This window comes from Triticum aestivum, chromosome 7B (assembly GCF_018294505.1).
Source record: "Triticum aestivum cultivar Chinese Spring chromosome 7B, IWGSC CS RefSeq v2.1, whole genome shotgun sequence".
In the NCBI taxonomy this organism is placed as follows: Eukaryota; Viridiplantae; Streptophyta; class Magnoliopsida; order Poales; family Poaceae; genus Triticum; species Triticum aestivum.
Window position 1 is genome coordinate 467635067 of NC_057813.1, and position 22894 is coordinate 467657960.

The following is a 22894-nucleotide window of genomic DNA, read 5'->3' on the forward strand; positions in this document are numbered from 1 at the left end:
CAGCAAGAATCCCTCACGCTTGTGCGACACGGAGGGCACCATAGGACAACACCAAAAGAAAACATACAACTCGTACCAATCTAGATCATCAATCAACTCAAAGACAAAAGATATCTACTCAAAACATCATAAGATGGAAACACATCATTGGATCATAATATGTAGCATAAAGCACCATGTTCAAGTAGGGATTACAGCAGGGTGCAGGAGAGTGGACCGCGTAAAAGAGATGAGGATGGTGATGATGATGGTGATGTTGATGAAGACGATCACCGCGGCGATGATTCCCCTCCCGATGTCACTCCGGTGCCACCAAGAGAGAGGAGGAGAGGTTCTCCCCCTTGTGCTTCCTCCTCCATGGCTTTCCCCCTCTGGTCCTTGGCCTTCATGGAGATGATGGCCCCTCTGAGATCCTCCTCCATGGCCTCCGGTGATGATGGCCCCCTCCGGCAGGGTGCCGGAGAGGGCCTAGATTGATTTCTCGTGGCTACGAGGCTTGCGACGGCGGAACTTCCGATCTAGGTTAATTCCTGAAAGTTTCAGTATTTATAGGAATTTTTGGCGTTGGTTTCATGTCAAGAGGGCCTCCGGGCTGTCCACGAGATAGGGGGCCGCGCCCTAGGGGGGGGGCGCCCCCCACTCTCGTGGGCAGCCCGGGACTCCCCTGGCCCAACTCCGATGCTCAGTGGTCTTCTTTTGGTCCAGAAAAAATCCTCAAAAATTGGCACGTCAATTGAACTCCGTTTGGTATCCCTTTTCTGTAAAATACAAAACAAGGAAAAAACAGAAACTGGCACTGGGCTCTAGGTTAATAGGTTAGTCCCAAAAATCATATAAAATGACATATAAATGCTTATAAAACATCATAGATGGATAGTATAATAGCATGAATACTTCATAAATTATAGATACGTTGAAGACGTATCAGCATCCCCAAGCTTAATTCCTGCTCGTCCTCGAGTAGGTAAATGATAAAAGAAATAATTTATGAAGTGTGAATGCTAGAAGGTGCACAAGTTTGATCAATGATAATTTCAATCACCTTTTCTAGCATCAAAATGTGTCATAATAGTAGCTTATCTCATAAAACTTTTCATGATCAAGTAACAATCTATTCACAATGTCAAGCATGGTTCAGAAACTTCATTGAGAACTAACAAACTATAATCTTAGTCATTGTAGCAATTGCAATTTATCATAACATCAGAAAGAGTCAAGAATAGAGCTTTTCAGCAAGTCCACATACTCAACTATCATATAGTCTTCTACAATTGCTAACACTCACGAAATACTTGTGGTTATGGAGTTTCAGCCGGACACTGAGAAAGATAGGGGCTTATTGTGTTGCCTCCCAACGCATTCACCTTTAGGTGATGTCAACAATAATAGCCCATGCTAACTTACATTCAATTGGATATATATATATATATCATGATCTTTCAAACACGAGGAGCTTGCCAAAGGATAAAATGAAAAAGGGAAAGGTGAGGATCACCTTGACTCAAGCATAAAGTAAAAACATAAAGTAAAAGATAGGCCCTTCGCAGAGGGAAGCAGAGGTTGTCATGCGCGTTTAGGGTTGATGCACAAAATCTTAATGCAAAAGAACGTCACTTTATATTGCCCCTTGTATGTGGACCTTTATTATGCAGTCCGTCGCTTTTATTACTTCCACAACAAGATCGTACAAAGATTATTTTCTCTGCACTAATAAGTCATGCATATTTAGAGAGCAATTTTTATTGCTTGCATCAATGACAACTTACTTGAAGGATCTTACTCAATCCATAGGTAGGTATGGTGGACTCTCATGGCAAAACTGGGTTTAAGGGTAACTGGAAGCACAAGTAGTATCTCTACTTAGTGCAAGGAATTTGGCTAGCATGAGGGAGAAAGACAAGCTCAACATGTTTGGAAGGTCAATGACAATATACTTTAACTGAGATGTCGGAAAACATAAACCATTACGTTGTCTTCCTTGTCCAACGTCAACTCTTTTAGCATGTCATACTTAATGAGTGCTTCACAATCATAAAAGATTTCCAAGATAATATAATTGTATGTGAACCTCTCTTTCCTTATTACTTCCTATTAATTGCAACGATGACCAAAACTACGTTTGCCAACTCTCAACAACTTTTATGCCTCATACTTTCTATGTGTGAAGTCATCACTAACCATGTTATAAGCATATGAAACATATATAAATTCAGATTTATGACATTCAATTCATTCCCCCATTTACTCATAGGATATACATGAAGCACAAGAGTAAATGACAAACTACTCCAAAAGATATGAGTGAAGGATGCTGAGTAGGCAAATAATTAACTAGCCATGGGAGGGTTCCTTTTCTATTCAAAATTTCAGATCCAATGATTTTATTCAAACAGCAAGTAAAACAAAATAAAATGACTTTGCAAGGATAGCACAACTCACGCGAAGAAGCAAAAACTTAGGTTCAACCGATACTAACCGATAGTTGTTGAAGAAGAAAGGTGGGATGCCTAACGGGGCATCCCAAAGCTTAGATGCTTGAGACTTCTTGGAATATTATCTTGGGGTGCCTTGGGCATCCCCAAGCTTGTACTTTTGTGTCTCCTTAATTCTTCTCATATCATGGTTTCTCTTTTTATCAAAAGCTTCATCCACACCAAACTCAACAAGAACTCGTGAGATAGGTTAGTATAAACCAATGCAAAACCTTATCATTTTCTACTGTAACAAATCACTAGAATTATTATTCAACATTGCATACTAAATGCCTCTGCATATTTAATACTCCTATCCTCAAATAGAATCATTAAACAAGCAAACATATGCAAACAATGCAAACATAACAGCAATCTGTCAAAACAGTACAGCCTGTAAAGAATGCAAGAGTAGGAATACTTCCCTAACTCCAAAAATTATTAGAGAAAATTCCCTCTGTAGTATATTTATCATATCTCATTATGCAAAAAGTTTCAACATTATATCATTCTCTGAATTTTCTAGGGAATTTTTGCAACAGCGGTAAACTTTCTGTTTTCAAACAGCAACATGTATACTAGCAAAATAAACATGACAAAGGCTATCCTTGACATTTTTATTGAAAATAAAGATGCAAAACACTGTTCTAAATAACAGAAAGCTAATACTAACAAAATAAAATGACGCTCCAAGTAAAACACATATCATGTGACGAATAAAAATATAGCTCCGAGTAAGGTGTCCCGATAGTTTTGAAGACGAAAGAGGTGATGCCTTCCGGGGCATCCCCAAGCTTAGGCGTTTGAGTCTTTCTTGAATATTACCTTGGGTTGCCTTGGGCATCCCCAATCTTAGGGTCTTTCCACTCCTTATTCTCCTCGTATCGATATCTCACCCAAAACTTGAAAACTTCAATCACACAAAACTTAATGGAACTTTATGAGATAGGTTAGTATGATAAAGAGTAAATCATGCACTTTGGTACTGTAAAAGACAAGGTTCATAATTGTTTTCAAATAATGCCTACTGTAACATATCATTTCTACAATTTATATTGAGAAATATAAGCCATAGAAACTAGGAAACAAGCAAACTATGCAATGAAAACGGAATCTGTCAGAAACAGAACAGTCTGTAATGATCTGAACAATAACCATACTTCTGCTACTCCAAAAATTATAAAATAAATTGGTGGACGTGAGTAATTTTTCTATTAATCTTCTTCAAAAAGAATCAACTCAAAAACACTCTTATGTAAAAAAATTACAGCTAATCTCGTGAGCGCAAAGTTTCTGTTTTTTACAGCAAGATCACATTAACTTTCACCCAAGTCTTCCCAAAGGTCTTACTTGGCACTTTATTGAAACAAAAGCTATAAAACATGATTAATACAGTAGCCTAATCATGTGTACACACAAAAACAATAAGGGTAAATATTGGGTTGTCTCTCAACAAGCGCTTTTCTTTAATGATGATTTCAATGATGCTCGCATAAAGGATAGGAGTTGAAACATAAAAAGAGCATCATGAAGAATATGACTAGCACATTTAAATCTAACCCACTTCCTATGTCTAGGGATTTTGTGAGTACACAAATTATAGGAACAAGAATCAACTAGCATAGGAAGGCAAAACAAGTACTCCCTCCGTCCGGAAATACTTGTCGGAGAAATGCATGAAAATGGATGTATCTAGAATTAAAATACGTCTAGATACATCCATTCCTCCGACAAGTATTTCCGGACGGAGGGAGTATAAATTTAAAACTTTAAGCACATAGAGAGGAAACTTAATATTATTGCAACTCCTACAAGCACATATTCCTCCCTCATAATAATTTTCAGTAGCATCATGGATAGCAACTTTGTTCTCATACTCAATTGGAACCTCTTCTGAAATAGTGGAATACTAACTAATGTTGACACTCTTCCAAATCCACTTTCATAAATTTCGTACGAAGATTCAACACCCTCCAAGATAGTGCGATCACTAATTCCTAAAGTTGACACTCTTCCAAACCCACTTTAAATTATAGTATTATCCATATTCCAAAAGATATAAGTGAAGTTCATGGAGCATCCTACAATTAATATAGACTAACCAATGTCCAAGCTCAAAATATATAAGTGAAGCGCACGAAGCATTCTATAGAACCATACTTAAACGATTTAAGTGAAGCACAAAGAGCAATTCTATAAGATCATACTTAAAAGATATAAGTGAAGCACATGAAGTATTCTATAAATAAATGAAGAGCTATCTCATACTAGCATGATTCTTAAAGAAAAAGAAAAACACAAAGGGCACAAACAATGTGAACAAAACAAAAACCGAGGTATACCGATATTTGTTGAAGAAGAAAGATGGGATGCCAACCGGGGCATCCCAAAGCTTAGATGCTTGAGTACCCTTTGAAATATTTACTTGGGGTGCCTTGGGAACCCCCAAGCTTGAACTCTTGTCTCTCTTTATTCTTCTCACATCGGTAACTCCTCGTTCTTCAATTACTTCATTCACAAAAACTTAAACAAAAACTTGTGAGATCCGTTAGTGTAATAAAGCAAACTACCACTTTAAGGTACTGTAATTAACTCATTCTTTGTTTATATTGGTGTTAAACCTACTGTATTCCAACTTCTCTATGGTTCATACCTCCACATACTAGCCATAGATGCATCAAAATAAGCAAACAACACACGAAAAACAGAATCTGTCAATAACAGGACAGTCTGTAGTAATCTGGAAGTTTAGTAAACTTCTGTAACTCAAAAAATTATGAAATAAATTCGAAACAGAAGTAATTTTCAAGAAGTTTCAGACCCATTTGACTTTCCAGTAAAAAATGTAAATTCATGCACTACAGCCAAAGTTTCTGTTTTTGTTCTGCACATAGTAAACAAGCAATCTAATCATCCTACAACCAAAGTTTGGCACATTATTTTTATAATACAATGGCTATATACGAGGGAATAATTATTTACAGAGAAAATTCCATGAAAAATTCTACATTGTTTCCGTGAGCATGAACACAAGTGCTCAAGGTCGACCCTCACTTCTTCAATGCATAACTTTCCAATCACTTCTCTTTTTGAAAAACTTTTTTTTAGGCATGAGAGGCAAGTAAATATTTTTGGTATTTTCATTCTTTTGAATTTTTTTGTATGTTTCACCCACAACTAGACAGAAACAAAAAATAAAAACAAAATCTACTAAGTAAAGAAAGCAAACAAGCACACACGAGAATATCAACCCCACGCTATTGCTCCCCAACAACGGCGCCAGAAAAGAGCTTGATAATCCCCAAGTGCAGGGAATCATCGTAGCAATTCCCAAAGGTGGAAGTGATAAGTATGGAGTGTCGAACCCACAAGGAGATAAAGGTAAGATCAATATTCTGTCAAGCCCTATCAGCCACTGATACGACTCTACGTGCACCGAATGTTTGCTTCCAACTAGAAACAAGAAATAAAATTGTGTTGTGGGTATAAAGAGGATAACTTTGTATGATATCGGAGAGATAAAATATAAAAGTAGGTGCTGTTATCATAAAGTTAGAATATATTACTAAATAATATAAATAGCGAGTGTGGAATAATGGTGGATCGGTGTACGAAATTGTCCTAAGCAATTGTTAACAAGATCGATAGTCGTCATTGCAATTTCATATGAGCGAGAGGCATAAACTAACATACTTTTCCTACATGGATGGTATGCTCTTATGATTGGAACCCTGGCAAGCATCCACAAATATAAAGATTCATTAAGGTAAAACCCAACCATAGCATTAAAGCATCAAGTCCCCTTTTATCCCATACGCAACAACCCCCTTACTCGGGTTTAAGCTTCTGTCACTCTAGCAACCCACTATAAGCGAATCATGAACGTATTGCAACACCCTACAGCGGGAATCTCTCACGCTTGCGCGACACGGAGGGCACCATAGGACAGCACCAAAATAAAACATACAACTCGTACCAATCTAGATCATCAATCAACTCAAAGACAAAAGATATCTACTCAAAACATCATAAGATGGCAACACATCATTGGATCATAATATGTAGCATAAAGCACCATGTTCAAGTAGGGATTACAACGGGGTGCGGGAGAGTGGACCGCGTAAAAGAGATGAGGATGGTGATGATGATGGTGATGTTGATGAAGACGATCACCGCAGCGATGATTCCCCTCCCGATGGCACTTCGGTGCCACCAAGAGAGAGGAGGAGAGGTTCTCCCCCTTGTGCTTCCTCCTCCATGGCTTTCCCCCTCTGGTCCTTGGCCTTCATGGAGATGATGGGCCCTCCGAGATCCTCCTCCATGACCTCCGGTGATGATGGCCCCCTCCGGCAGGGTGCTGGAGAGGGCCTAAATTGATTTCTTGTGGCTACAGAGGCTTGCGGCGGCGGAACTTCCGATCTAGGTTAATTCCCGAAAGTTTCAGTATTTATAGGAATTTTTGGTGTTGGTTTCACGTCAAGGGGGCCTCCGGGCTATCCACGAGATAGGGGGTCGCGCCCTAGGGGGGGGCGCCCCCCACTCTCGTGGGCAGCCCGGGACTCCCCTGGCCCAACTCCGATGCTCCGTGGTCTTCTTTTGGTCCAGAAAAAATCCTCAAAAATTGGCATGTCAATTGGACTCCGTTTGGTATCCCTTTTTTGTAAAATACAAAAACAAGGAGAAAACAGAAACTGGCTCTGGGCTCTAGGTTAATAGGTTAGTCCCAAAAATCATATAAAATGATATATAAATGCTTATAAAACATCATAGATGGATAGTATAATAGCATGAATACTTCATAAATTATAGATACGTTGGAGACGTATCATGCGATGCTGGAGGAACTCCTTCACCACCTGGGGCGCCGGCACCCCGATCTTCGTCAGCCTATCAAACCGATGCCAGGCAAAAGCAAGCTAGGGGCTCATAAGCTCCTCGTGACCCTAACCAGGATTGGGAATAGCAGGCAATGTCGGGTGCGCGAGCAGGGGGCTGGGCAGCCCAACGTCCACATACAGCCATCGCTCCCGGAACCCACTCGCAGAAGGTGTGAGGCCAAAATCGATCCCTGAGGCGGCCGTCTCCGGCACGGCCTGGATGCTCACGCATCCCGAACATCAAGAAGGGTCAGACAAGTGCAGAGAGAAGAAGTGGCACAGAAGGGCAACGAAAGGAGGAATCCCCACAGACAAAGGCGAAGATAACAAGCAGAGTAATGGATTGGGGGCCAATATGCATCATGTGGATTTGGTAATGGGAAAGCACCGCATTGAAGAAAGTGGAAAAGGGGGAAACCAGGCCCGCCCCCAAGGCGTTGGCAAAGAATCGGACCTCCGCGACGATCCTGTCGAAGGAGGCATGGGACGCGGGCCAGACCGTCGTCTTCCCGCACTCATTGAAGCTGGAGGCGAGCGCGGAGCAGACCTTCTCCAGGGCTTCCAGATTGAGTATGAGTGACTTGTCAACGGCGGGAGCAGCCACCGGAGGCGCGCTGGATGAAGGCACAGGTTTCTTCCCCTTCTCCTTTTTTGTTGGCGCCAATGCAATGGAAAGGGGGAAGAATTCAAGATGGATTGGAGGCGGAAGCAGAGGCTCGAGGAGGAAAAGGGAACAAGAAACGTGCATGCAGCAAAGGGAGAATAACTGTGTACAAGCCTCGTGGCCGCCTAGCCAGGCGCGTAATGAGGGAGCGTGGGAAAGCGGAGGCGCCCACGTCCAATCAACCGCCACGCGGCGCCCAAGGCCGCAGGCTGATAGGGCCCGCGGCGCTCCGCACTTGCCCCTTCGCTTCTCCGCTAAGCCAAGTCCGAGCGCGCCTTGGGCCGGGGGCTACTGTTGGCGTTCTGGGAACGGGGGTCCCTAGACTTGCCTGCCTGCGGCCTGCGGCGTGGCTCGAGTGGTGGCCCAATACGACCCATCTTCATCAACGCAAACTCAAGACCCTCGCGAGGGGCCAAGCCTTGCGGGACGGACGACGCAAGGCTTCCTCAGGGGTGGCCTCTCCAGGCAGGCTCGCGAGGAGGAGGAGAGATCAAGGTAGGGGTACCTCACGAGGTGCTCGTGACGCAAGCCATGACGATCGAGACCAGGCGGGCGCCGGCCTGCGCAGTGTCCTTGTTTCCTCTTTGGTGCAAAGGGGGCAAGCACAGGCGTGGAGTACCGAGGCATCAGGCAAAGGTTGTCATTTTGGTGCAATGAGACCAAGACTAGCAGAGCGGCAGGATAGAGGTCACCGTGGAGCCCAAGACGGCATCATCGCCAATGCCTTTGGCAGCCGAAGACCAACTTTAGTTAGGATAACTTGTACTAGATGTTCCCATTCAAAATGGCCGTTGTTGGCGCCCTTCCCGCTCAATATTTGGGAAGAGGACCAGGGCCTCTATATATAGGGCTAGCCACCACATTAGAGGAGAGTTATCATTAGAGGAAGAGGCGATCGAACTCATCCAAGCAGTTCATCGCACCAGCTCAAGAACACCTCTCGCGAGGCAGTTCTTCCCTGTACTGTTAATCATCTGCCCCTGAGGTAATCCACCATACCACACACTGGAGTAGGGTATTACACCATAACGGTGGCCCGAACCAGTATAAATCTTGTGTCCCTCGTGTTGTTCATCGTTTAGCTTAGATTCTCGCGAGGCGATCGGACGTGGAGTGGTAAGGGGAAGATCTTTGCGCGCACTCCAGAATTCGAACCTTAAGGGTCTGCCGAAACCCAACATCTGACAGAAAGTACACTTTAACTAGTTGCTCTCTGAGTTTTTTTACGACATCGACCAGAATCATCGCTAAATGCACGACAACCATGAACGAATGGCCCAAGGAGGGGGTTGACGACTCGTTTTGGGTTGTAGTAAGGCAATCGTATTCCTCACGTCTAGCAAAGGCCAATCCTATTTAGACGGTAAAAAAAGGCCAGTCCTATTTAGTGCACAGGTTTCCAAGTAGCGACGCAACACGTACCATCTCTGTGTGCATGTCCTTTATATGGGCCGACCCATACTCATTTCTATTCCACCGGTTTTGGGAAGCATCTAGAACATTCCTTGAACTGGGTTTAATTTTTTTTCTTTTATCCCTTTCTTTTTTTATTTTTCTTTCTATTTTCCTATTTCCTTTTTATTTCTTCATTCTGTTTTTTTGTTTTTCTTTCTTTCATGTGAAGCTTTTTACTTTTATTTTCTTTTCATTTTTGTTCTTCATTCTTATGAGCATCTTTCAAATTTGTGGACATTTTTTGAAATCATGAAAAAATTCAAATACATAAATATTTATTGAAATCATAAACATTTTTTGAAACCATGAATAATATTTAATTGTTTTTTTAATTCACGAACATTTTTTGAAAATTTTGAAAACATATTTGAAATTGTGAACATTTTGTTGAACCCCCACAAACACTTTTTTAATTGGTGAAAAAAAATCGACAAACATTTTTGTAAATTTGGTGGCAATATTTGAAATTCATGAGCATTTTTTTGTTTTTGACGAACATTTCTTGACTGTGTGAACATTTTTTGAGTCGATGCACTTTCTAATAAATTTGAGAAAAATGTTTTAAATTAACATTTTTTGTATTTTTTGAACACTTCCTAAAAATGTGTGAACATTTGTTATGATATCCTGAATATTTATCATATTCGCAAATTTGTTTTGAATATATTATTTGTGCATACGCAACACTTGCTTATCGTTTATTGATAGAAGGAAAGATGATGAGTACAAGGAAGGATACAACACAATACACGGATGCAAGATGGCGCATACGTGATGCCATGAGCAAAAATAAAGGGGGATTCTCAGCTCGAACAAGGGTACAACACAACTAAACCCAACAGGCTCAGAAGTAGAAGGGCGGGCCAAAGCCGCCATTAAAGCTAACATCACCAAAGCCAACCACAGGGACACCGCGAGCAAACAAGATGGTGCCTACAGGAAGAAGAACGATGCCGAGACATTGTCGCCATCCGATCCGAGGGACTAGACCAAGGGTTCCCCCTATGCTCGAAGAGGGGCGTTGATGAGGGCTATGACAGCGCTTTCAAGAAGGGAAATGGCACCCGCGGATGTCGCCGCTACCAGCATCGGCAAGCCAAGCATGGATTTCGCCCTGACATGTGTCCGAGCAATCCCATAGCTGTCAGGTGGAAAATCAAAGATAAGGAAGTCAAGCCACCGGTCGGAACCACCACCTCAGGAAGGTGGTTGGGGCTGCACTTGTCGTCAGAGGATGGCATCGGGCGCCGCCAGACCACGAGCAATGGATCTGGCGCAATGTGAGGCATGGAGGTGGATGTGGCCGGGGAGGCAATGGGCAGAGAGAAAACCAACGTAAGGAAAGCGAGAACAGCCAACAACGCAAGCGAGCAAGGAATTGGAAGTGATGCACATTGAGCCGCCGACGCCATAGCCATCAGGACACCGATGAGCCGATGAAGCTGGAAGGAACGTTGCTACCAGGTCGTCGGGGCTGAAACTGCACCGATAGAGGATGTCGGCAGAACCATGGACACTAGAAGACGTAGGTCCTGGAAAGCTGGGCCGGAGCAGCGTCGACAAAACGCCCGCTGCAAAGTCACATGCGGCCATCACCCCACCAGGCCGGCGCACCGCCAACGGCAGCCGCTGCTGGGAAAAACCACATGACCTCAAAACCACCACAACGAAGCCAACGCCATAGCTTGGAGGCAGACGCCCCCGTGGATGAAACAACCCACTTCCATCAAGGCAGGAACGCAGTGCTCGGCCAACAAGGATCCAGCTCGGCCGCAACAGTTGTGCCTGCACCCGGCCAACAGCAACAGACGCAGTAGAGGAGCTAGGATGTGTCGTCGAGGGAACTGCAGCGGAGGAGCAGCACAGCCGAAGTCGGACAGTAGGGCACCACTACCATTCTGCAGCAACGCCCGAGGACAAAGGGAAAGCAGCAGTTGGAGGGCACCTCCCGAGCAGCATGACCGGATCTCGGGGAGGGGGAGGTGCAGCGCCAGCGCCATGGGGAAACGGACCCGCCCGCCACCACCATCCCTGGGCTCCGCTCGGCTTCGTCGGTGAGCCCTCCAGTGATGGTGACGCAAGGAGAGATCGCGAAGGAGGCTGCTGGCGGCGGCTAGGGTTACCCCTCGTGACACCACAGGAGGGGCAATGTGGGAGGTAAGCTCTCAAAAGAAAATTTTATTTTTGAATAAGTGAACATTTTATCATAATCCCAAATTTTATTTAATTTTTGTGAGCAGTTTTCAAAATCATGACATTTTTTGAATTCACAAATATTTCATAATTTCTTGAACATTTTTCAAAAAGAAATTCACATTTTTTCCAGAATTTGAAGTTTTTGGAAATCCTCAGTGATTTTAAAGTACAAAAGAAATAGAAAATAAAAATATGAATGAAAAAACCGAGGGACGTGCAACCCCCTCACATGGGCCGGCCCAAAAATTGTTAATCTTGCATTTGAAAAAAATGTTGAAGAAGCATTTAAAAATGTTAACGGTGTATAAATGAATGTTGTCATGTATTCAAAAAATATTTAATCCTGTTTTGTATTCAAAAAATATGAAATTTGTAATTGAAAAATATTTAAAGTATTAAGAAAAAATGTTAACCATGTATTACAAAATAGTTAATATTGCATTTCAAAAAATGTTAATAAACATTTGAAAATTTTTAACCGTGTATAAAAAAATTGTTGACCATTCATTAGATTTTTTTTTAATCTTATATTGAAAAAATGTTAATCAAGCATTTGAAAATTTTAAAAATGTGTATATAAAATTATTGACCATGTATTAAAAAAATGTTAATATTCTATATGAAAAATGTTAATCAAGAACGAAAACCCTCAAAACTGAAAATACGAAGAAACCTGTGCAAACCCATGAGGAAACCAAGAAAAACAAAAGAACATTTAAGAAACTAAGAAATAAAAAAAGAAAGAAAGAATGGAATAGAGAAGAAAAAATAAAAAAAGAAACAAAACAAAATCAAAATAAGAAAATCCAGTAAAAACAAAATAAAACGAGGAATGGAGAAAAAACAAAAAAAAGTGAAGAAACAATAAATAGAAGAAAAATGAAAATGATAAAAAGAGAGCAAAACACAGGGAGCGAGCGAGCGAACCCGAGCGAGCAAGCCGAGAGCACGTAGAAACAGGCCGACCTGTTACTCTGGGCTGGAGCAGCGTCGACAAAATGCCCACTGCGAGGTCACATGCAGCCACTACCCCACCAGGCCGGCGCATCGCCAAGGGCAGCCGCAGATGGGAAAAACCACACGACCTCAAAACCACCAAAACGAAGCCAACGCCATAGCTTGGAGGCAGGCGCCCCCATGGATGAAACAACCCACTTCCATCGAGGCAGGCACGCAGCGCCCGGCCAACAAGGATCCATCTCGGGCGCAACAGTTGTGCCTGCACCCGGCCAACAGCAACAAACGCAGTAGAGGAGCTAGGATGTGCCGTCGGGGGAACTGCAGCGGAGGAGCAGCAGGGCCGAAGCCGGACAGCAGGGCAGCACTACCATTCTGCAGCAACACCCGAGGACAAGGGGAAAGCAGCAGTCGGAGGGCACATCCCGAGCAGCATGGTCGGATCTCGAGGAGGGGGGAGGCGCAGCTCCAGCGCCATGGGGGAACAGACCCGCTCGCCATCACCATCCCTGGGCTCCGCTCGGCTTCGCCGGTTATCCCTCCGGTGATGGTGACGCAAGGAGAGGTCGCGAAGGAGGCCGGTAGCGGCGGCTAGGGTTATCCCCCGTGTCACCACAGGAGGGGCAATGTGGGAGGTAAGCTCTCAAAAGAAAATTTTATTTTTGAATAAGTGAACATTTTATCATAATCACAATTTTTATTTAATTTTTGTGAGTAATTTTCAAAATCATGAATATTTTTTGAATTCAAAAACATTTTATGATTTCTTGAAAACATTTCAAAAAGAAATTCACATTTCCCAGAATTTGAAGTTTTTGGAAATCCTCAGTGATTTTAAAGAACAAAAGAAATAGAAAATAAAAATATGAATGAAAAAAAACAAGGGACGTGCAACCCCTCACACGGGCCGGCCCAAAAATTGTTAATCTTCCATTTGAAACAAATGTTGAGGAAGCATTTAAAAATGTTAATTGTGTATAAAAGAATGTTGTCATGTATTCAAAAAATATTTCATCCTGTTTTGTGTTATAAAAATATCAAATTTGTAATTGAAAATATTAAAAGTATAAAGAAAAAATGTTAACCATGTATTCAAAAATAGTTAATATTGCATTTCAAAAAATGTTAATAAACATTTGAAAAGTGTTAACTGTGTATAAAAAAAGGTTGACCATGCATTAGGTTTTTTAATATTATATTCAAAAAATGTTAATGAAGCATTTGAAAAATTTAAAAATGTGTATAAGAAATTATTGACCATGTATTAAGAAAATGTTAATATTTTATATGAAAAATGTTAATCAAGAACGAAAACCCTCAAAACTGAAAATACGAAGAAACCCGTGCAAACCCATGAGGAAACCAAGAAAAACAATAGAACATTTAAGAAACTAAGGAATAAAAAAACAAAGAAAGAATAGAATAGAGGAGAAAAAATAAAAAAATAAAAAAAAGTAAACCAAAAAAAGAAAACCCAGTAAAAACAGAATAAAATGAGGAATTGAGAAAAAAAAAGTGAAGAAACAATAAATAGAAGAAAAACGAAAAGATAAAAACCGAGCAAAACACAGGGAGCGAACGAGCGAACCTGAGCGAGCAAGCCGAGAGCACGTAGAAACAGGCCAACCTGTTAGTCTAGGTAGGACAGAAAATCCTAGTCTCACACTAAGCGAGATATAGCTCTGCTGGTACGAGCTGGCTCATTCGCCAGGCCTAGCACACCAAATAGGAGGTCCTCTAGCAAAGCTAAGATAATAGAAATTTCTAGTTTGAAAGTAAAGACATTACATATTTTCTTTAAATAGCAAGCAATATTGTGGAATTTTTGTTGAAGAAACCGCCAACATATTTTTCACAAAACATCTGTTTTATGAAATATCTTAACAAAACAAAGAAATAAATAAAGGGATACCATCGAACATGCTTACATCTTGGTAGACATGATGCAGACCAGACAACATTGCAATTAATAACTGTTGTCCAAAACTACCCCAACCAAGGCCAACATCACGTCCAAGAGCAACAAAACCATCCTAATGTTTGACCAAAATAACTAGTTAAAGGGTACTCCTTCCAAAAGTCAAAAAAACATCCTCTTGCAGAGATATGTCGCGCTTTATGTGCAACACTTGCCACAAACCGGGTGTTTTGTGCTTTTTCATAGTATCTTTTTCAAATGTTTTATCTCATGAACTATGCACGTCCAGACCACAAATAGTTTCCACTGTTGCGTTTCTCACGTCGAAATCTTCGAAACTAGATCCCACACTAATTGGTTTGAATGATTTTTTTTGTCAAAAAACCCAGAAACAAAAAACCCACAAAAGGGGGGAAAATTGAACACACAATTGTACTTTTCACTTTTGGAGAAGCACAGATGTGCTTCAACATGAAATACAACTGTGCTTTTCACTTTTTCGGGAAGCATAACTATGCTTCACCATGAAACATACCATTCCTTTTTTTACTTTTGAGAAGCACAATTGTGCTCTTTCACATTGTATGCTTCACAAGAGGGGAAAATGATTTCTTGCAAGTAAATCTATAAAAAACCAAGCAAAATCCACCCCACAAAAAACCCTAAAAATTACTCAAGAACGTGTGCAGAAAAACATGTGCTCCAGCGGGGTGGACCCACCATGCGACACATGGCAGTCGCTGGGCGCACCACGCCCCTCCCCATTGGTAGCCCCTTCCAGGGGTACCGTCCTCTGGTTATTTGCCCCTAGTTTTAACACCATTTTTTTATCAGAGCGAGCTAAACAATGCCTGGAGATCAAGGGTTGTTCATAAGAAGGAAAACAGAAGGCCTCCAGAAAAGAAGCTTCCAGATATCACATACCTCTTCATTAAGCTTCCAGGCGCCTCCTCAGAGGATCCCAACAATGAAATATGGCATACACTTCCTCCAACGCCACCTTGATCTTTATGCATGCTTCCTTAGTTCTTCTTCGACATGCTTCTCTTTATAGGATGCCCCAACTAGTAATGTGAAAAATCAAAACAAGTGAAAACTCACAACACCGGGATCTTTAGGGAACTACTTCTTTTCAAAAAAAAATTGTTTCTAGATTTCCAGAAAGTCTAGCAAATATAACCCCCATATTACCCCCAAAGCCCTCAAATTCTAAGGAAAGATTAGAGCCCATTACCCAACCAGATCATCAACATTGTGTGGGGGTCTGATAAAGTTAAAGGTCCGCATCATAATTTGATAAGCCAACTTGTCCAAACTACACTTGAAGAACAATTGTCAATGATTTCCTTGCCCTCAGAAGTGGCACCAATCATTACTGTCCACCCCTCTTGAGCAAACTATCTTGGGTTAGGATGTTGTATTTCAACATTAACCATAAAAACTTTTAATTTTATTGGGCATCTTGAGTTTCCCAATAAACCTATAACCCACCAAAGAAGAAGCTTCCAGGTGTAGATACAAGTCTCTCACAATGATTTGTTTCTAGAATAAAGGATCCACTTCACTCTATCTTTGTCACCAGTCAGTTCCACTTCATTAAAAAATTCTTCAAAGTACTCCATTGTTGTTGAGTCTCACCAAATTAAATCCTTATGAAAACAAACATATCCCAACCTCTGATTTTAACCAGCTACAGAGTAACAAACTTAGTAAAGTTAAGTTATATAGCCTAGGAAATTGACTAGCCGAAGAATTACCTCCAACATAAATAGCCAAAAAAGAGTTTTAGATCCATGATACATCCCCAACATATTTGATGGGTGAACATGTTTATGGCATATATGTCCCCAACCTGGCAAAACCAAAGAAGTTCCAGGAATCAGATTTGGGCCCTGTGGAGAGTTTGATATTATGACATTTTAAAAAGTGTGCAAATTGAATATCCATTACCATGTGTATATCAGGCTTTCGGAGACGATTCTAACAAGCCCAAGGACTCCATAATTGGAGTTCGTATGAAGAAATGACCACTAAAATACGAAACTGCAAGTCTAGAGGAAAAGATGGCATCTGGTACGACTGCACATGGTCGCTCCAGTGCTCGTACCATCCTCCGAAGGCTGCGAAATCACCCATAAGTTTGGCATTTCTTGACCGATTTTGTGCCGGGTTGTTCCTACGCAATCCTTAGTGACCGAAGGAGATATTGTGATAGGATAACGCTCCCCCAGAGCCCTTGGATGAAGGGTTTGGTAAAGGATTTACGAGGAGACCCGAGGAGATCCTCCTATATATGCACCTCCAACCCTAGCATCAGTCATTCATCAACTATCAATCTTCATCAACTCCACCACGTGCCACCACACCTCCATGGCAACTCCAACATAGAAGAAGGGAAAAGACAAGGAAGAAGGAAGGAGGCTCTTCCAAGCTCTGCACCGGCCTTCAGTTGGTGCCTTCTTGACCAGCACCCATGATGCTCTCCTTCCTTGAATTGATGCAGACTTTTAATATGTCTCTCACTCCTAGCTATGTTCTCCATTCATATGTTTTAGTAATTTTCTTAGTTCTGGGAATAAGGATGAACTCTAGTTTTACTTTAGGTGAACACCTTTACGAGATATAAAATCCCCTTTTGCATGTTTATTGTTATATTCTTCATGTTGTTGGATGAAGTGCACCTTCCAACATTTTTCTATTTGGACACAAGGATGTTACTATCGTAAGGAAGCGAGGGCCAAAGTGAGTGGCCTCAGGTGAGATCCATCTGATGGTTGGAAGTGGAGGCAAAGAGGTGGTAGTAATGTCCTCCCTTCCTTTTCTCTGGTCATTTGATAGGGGAATAACGGAGACCGCCCATTGGACCTTAATCACGCCGTTGCCATAAGCTTATTGTGGGGAGGAACGGTGGTGGCATGTGTGATACAGAGACTACACTATAGCACATATGTAGTACCGACCTTCACTCACTGCAAAAAAACAATGTGAAGTGGTTTAGTTATCTGCAACGTAGGGGTATGCTTGTGCATACATTACATACATCGTACCAGTAATGATGACTTCAAACCCCTTGACAACGCCCTCATTGCTCAAGCACCTCCTAAGTCAGTTTAGTTTCATTCGCTTTGACTTTGTCATTCGTAGTTTAGTAAAAGAACCTTTTTTTATCGTTTCAATAACAACCAATAAAATGAATTATTTCTAGACCATCGTCTGGTTGCACCCGTGACAATGTAGCTGCGGGCTGGTAGTTGCGTGCGGCTTCACTCCCCATGGGTTCAATAAATCTAATTATCACAAATTGCAACAACCCTGTGCACTTGCAGGTCATCAATCTTTTCTGGCACCGTTGTCAGGGAGCATAGCGCTTGTTGATTACCTTCCCACTTGCATATAGTATGTATTGTTTGTTGTTATTTTCTTACCTTTTTTGTATAGAAGGTAAAAGACCTACTCATAATGTCTTCTTAGATGACTATACATGAATATATGCAACTCACGGGGAGGGACAAGATGATGGAAAGCTTCACATACTCACGTGTGAGACACAATCGAAGCTATCCAAGGTGAAAATTTAAAGTTTATATATGATCCTTTAACCCTTTGTAGATTAATAATGAGACATGCTTACCATTCTTGGTGCATCAGTTCCTGCTTAAGACCGAGGACTTCTTTAAATATATGATGTCAATTCACCGTGAGCGGGTACGACTCCGACCAACCCTTGCTATGAGGTGCACCAAACCGCGGTTAGATGAATATATATGGAGCATCGAAGACTATCTACATGGCCTTGAAGAAAACATTGCGAGAGGAAACTCGGAAGTCAGTATGTGTCTTTCTTAGATTTCTGTCTTTGAGTCTAGGATGCATTCATGTTTTGCATTGGCACTTTTTTTGCATGAATTTATATTAAAGTTGGTTTGGGACTAATATTTAATAGGTAGAATGTTTCATCTCTTTAAATTAAATATGTGGTACTAATGCTTGGTAAAACTTCTCTCTTTAGATATGCTTTGTTTGGATATGGGACTAACCTTTCACCTTAGAAGTTATTGCGGAGAAGAGGTAATGTCACAAGCACTTCACAGGAGAAGACGACGCATGGTACGACCATGTGCGGTCATACCAACGCTTGTACCCAAATGAAGCTAGTGTTATATCATGTTACCAGAGGAGAAGAGAGGGTGTGGTACGATCAGCAATGCTCAAACCATTGCTCATATCGATGCAATGCCGAGACGCCTCTGCATTCCAAAGGAGAATGATGGGTGATATTTTTGCACTTACTAGTAAGTTTGCACGTGCAATGCACGTGTATCCTTAGGAAAAATATTAGCTGTCTATCTTGCATCCAGAACAAAACTTTAATGGTTTACTCATGTCGTTCTCCACCCCTTGTCTCCAAGTTTATTTCCTCCGTCTTATGACTAAGGAAACATTTCATGAAAAATGCCCTCTTTGTCCATGAAATTTTGTTGAAAACAATGTATCGTGGTTGTTCAATCTTTTCTTGACAGAATGTTCCATGGTTGTGTCGCTTGGAAATGGCATATTGCAAGTGCCATAACTGTTACATATGTGCCACTTTCAATCATCCCGTCATTTTTCCAAATTGGAATAGTCACTATATTTGATCCATGAATGCTTACTTAATAGCAGGTGATACATATACCTTATTTTTTCACGCAAATTCCAACATCGACAAACTGATTATATCGTACCACAAAAGAAAATCCATTTCATCTGTGTAACAAAAGAGAAACCTCTCAAGTATTCAATTTCAGGAAAGCAAACTGCTAGATTAAGTTCGCATGAGCCATAACTTAATGTTTTTCTGAAGAATCAGAATCTGTGAATCGTAAATATTAACGTGGCTTCATCAGAGATATAGCTCCAGATTGTCCATGTAGTTCAAAACAATGGCCTAAAGCAGTGAGATCAATCATTCATTCAATTCAGAGGTGTGTGCGGGATGGGATTAACACACAAGTCAACAAAACAAAATGTCGAGCATAATGTATCTCAGATTGCATTGTGAAAACAAATATAATGTGCTAACTTGTATACAAGTTAATGTAAGTGTGTAATAGAGGTGACATGACACACCATGAACTTATTCTTTTTACCATGCAGTGCATACCTTCCATAAATAAAAAATACCAGATATTAAAATGAACATAGCTAAGCTCGTAATTCCAGGTGGTTGTTTAGTATCTCCCAGTAGTTCCAGCTATACTTTTGATGGTTGAAGACGCAACACACGTGAAGATCAAACAAAAAAATTCTGCAAGAGTTCTTCTAGATAGAGTTACAACACGTGGCAGATCTGAATAAATACAAATGTATACCAAAACATACAGTCATGTATGGTAATATGCATAAAAACAACAAAAATGAATTTGTAGAAGCTAGCCTTGACCAGGTGCAAGGCCGCGTATCTGGTTCATATCCTACGCGAACTGTTTACTTGCATCAACAACACGAAGACTAAAGTGTGTACATTAGGAAAAAACACCCTTTTCTATACAAAATACCAAAGCTTATACTACCTTAAAATCCCAGTAGATGAAACTACAAAAGAATCTGAAATTTACCATACACTCATTTAGCTAGCCAATTGTACAATTGTGCATAAGAGAACATGTAGGAAAGGACTCCCAGTCAACCGATCAAGAACCTTGCATGTTAGAATTTCAACACTTGTTATATGAGTGTGAATGTTAAGGCACCAATGAAAAGCAGAGCTAAGAAAAAAATGCATCAAAGTTGAGTGGATATATAGATAGACAAAAGAACCGGGTGCCTTGAGAACTAATGCAACTTATGAAAAAAGAAATAACCTCAACAAAATTGTCTAAGCTTTGGCTAATAGCAAATAACATGGCAGGTTAACATGACTGAATTGTACGTTCTGTACGTACGGTCCACTGTGGATTCCAACAAACAACTCCTCCTTACCTCCATATTGTTTTTTTACGGTATTACGTCCATACTGTTACTGTCATGTGAAAGCACTTTTCTGAACGACCACGTCTTGTATCTTATATTATACTAAACTTTAAATAAGACCACTTGATAATGTGCTATCCAAATGACCAAATCTGCGAGCAAAGAAAGAAGATAAAAAAAGCATTCCCATATGGTCGTACGTAGTGCCTGATTACAGTAATAACAGCCTTAACAATTAAGTCTGTGGGTATCCAGGAAGCTATATGCTGAGTTGCATTGCATCATAGTTGGGGCAGCTGCCAAGTGCCTAGGAACTGTTACAGCAACGCTTGAGGCGAGTCTTGAACTGCACAAGATCAACTGTGGTTCCTTCCTGAAGGCTGATTGCACAAGACAACAAAGGAATGCTTGATCCCCTCTATGCCAGCTGAAAAACGGCAAACATAATTGTTGGACAATCTCTTGTCACAATGATCCCCTTCCAATATTAGAGAAGCCAAAAAATGAATGATTGGACAGGGCTAGCATGTCTAACTCGAATACTCGTTGTGGATCCCTAACTGCTTGCTCTGCCGCCGCATCTGCCGCTCTGTCCATCTTTTGCCAGGCATCTGAGATGTAGATAGTTCCAACCGGCGAGCTTCCCATGTGTGGTTCACCACTTCACATCTCCACCGATGGATGAATGGAAAAGAGGCATATCCAGGATAGCTACATTGCAACAAAAACTGGGAACAATTCCCTAATCGCGACGGAGAAGCACCCCGAATGACTATTTTTTCATCTACTTGATGTGTGTACAAAATCAGGGAAATCAATATAATATGATCATTGGTGAGCCAAAAACACAAGCAATGCAAGTCATATTGGTAATGAAGCTTAACAGCTGAATGTCTGCATTCGAATAACCAATGGAAGATTTATTTAGAACTCTAGTAACAAGCTTGCTTTGGCTGGCTTTAGTTTTGTCAACGTGAATCAATATGTCACACATGAAGAAAAATTTCAAATGTGAAGCAACACGTCACTGGAAAAATAAGATGAACGAAAGAAAACAGAGATGACAGACCTCCAGCCTAGCGGTTGTGTGCTTGAAGGCGGCTCGATGAGGGGGAGACGTGAACATAGGGCGGTTTAGGCAGTGATGGATGGCAAGGTAGTTTAGGCGGCGTCCCCGACGGCCCGCGAGGAGGTTTAGGCGACGCCTCCCCTTCCCGGATGGTTTTGCCAGGCGGCGTCCCCGACGGTCTGCAGACCAGGCGATGTAGGAGGCGGCGTCCCTAATGGACGGTCAGCCAGGCGGTGTAGGAGGCGACTTCACGGACGGCGTTGCCGACGATGGCCGAGGCCAGGCGAGGCGATGGGTACGGCTCGGTGGGCAACTGGATGCGATGGGGGAAGTGGATCGATGCGATCGAGGCGGAGAGAGGAGGCGTCCACGATGGTGCGGCGGTCCCCTGTGAGTTTCCTTTTGTGCGATAGGAACGTCATCAGCTAATGGAAAGAGTGTTTAGCGCTAAATGTGTTTAATCACTCACCATTAGGATAATAAAGACCGTTAGATTAACATGATTGGATGGCCAAGATGTGTTGGATCTGCCCCTTTGGGTCTTTTTATATTGGTATAGATTACACCATAGTTTGAATTGTATAATCCAGTATTTTCTGAGAGAATCGCTTTGATATTGCCACTAATGACTAATGAATGCAATAAATTGTGAAATCCCTTGTTTAATGTGTTCACATAGAAAATGAACCAAAAGATGGAAGAAAATGATCATATATATGGAAATACCAAGTGTGGGAACCAAGTCAGGTTAATTGGAGGCGCACCAGGAGCAAAAGAGTAAAAGACGGAGTTCTGTATGACCTTGGCCACTCATATATGGTCATACTATCCGCTAGGAGCACCGTGGCATCCACCTCATCACAGTTTATAAAGAGGGCATGCCTATTTTAGAAGGAGTGACATCCATAGACACAGGGCGACAAAATTCCACTATAAGCTATTCACAAACCCTAGTTGTCGCCATTTCTCATCTCATCTCCATCTCAATCATCTCCATCATACTTGTAATCGATGCATCGCCAATTGGTAACATTGTAAGATTATTTATAAATCAACCATTCATCTTTATGTTGTCTTAAATGATTTATTCTTGTGATTCGACTGTGATTTATGAGTAATTTCGTAAGGCAATGGCTGGTCTTTTTAACTAAACATGCCATTGTTGGGCCATTCCATGTGTTATCAGTTCATAGGCGCACATCGCCCGTTGTATGGGAGACATGTGTTGTCAGTTCATAGGCGCACATCATCCATTAGATGAGCGACAATTGTCACAAGTTAGAGCTGACGCGTGGCTCCATTGGCGAATGAGAATCTAACACGTGGAAAATTGTC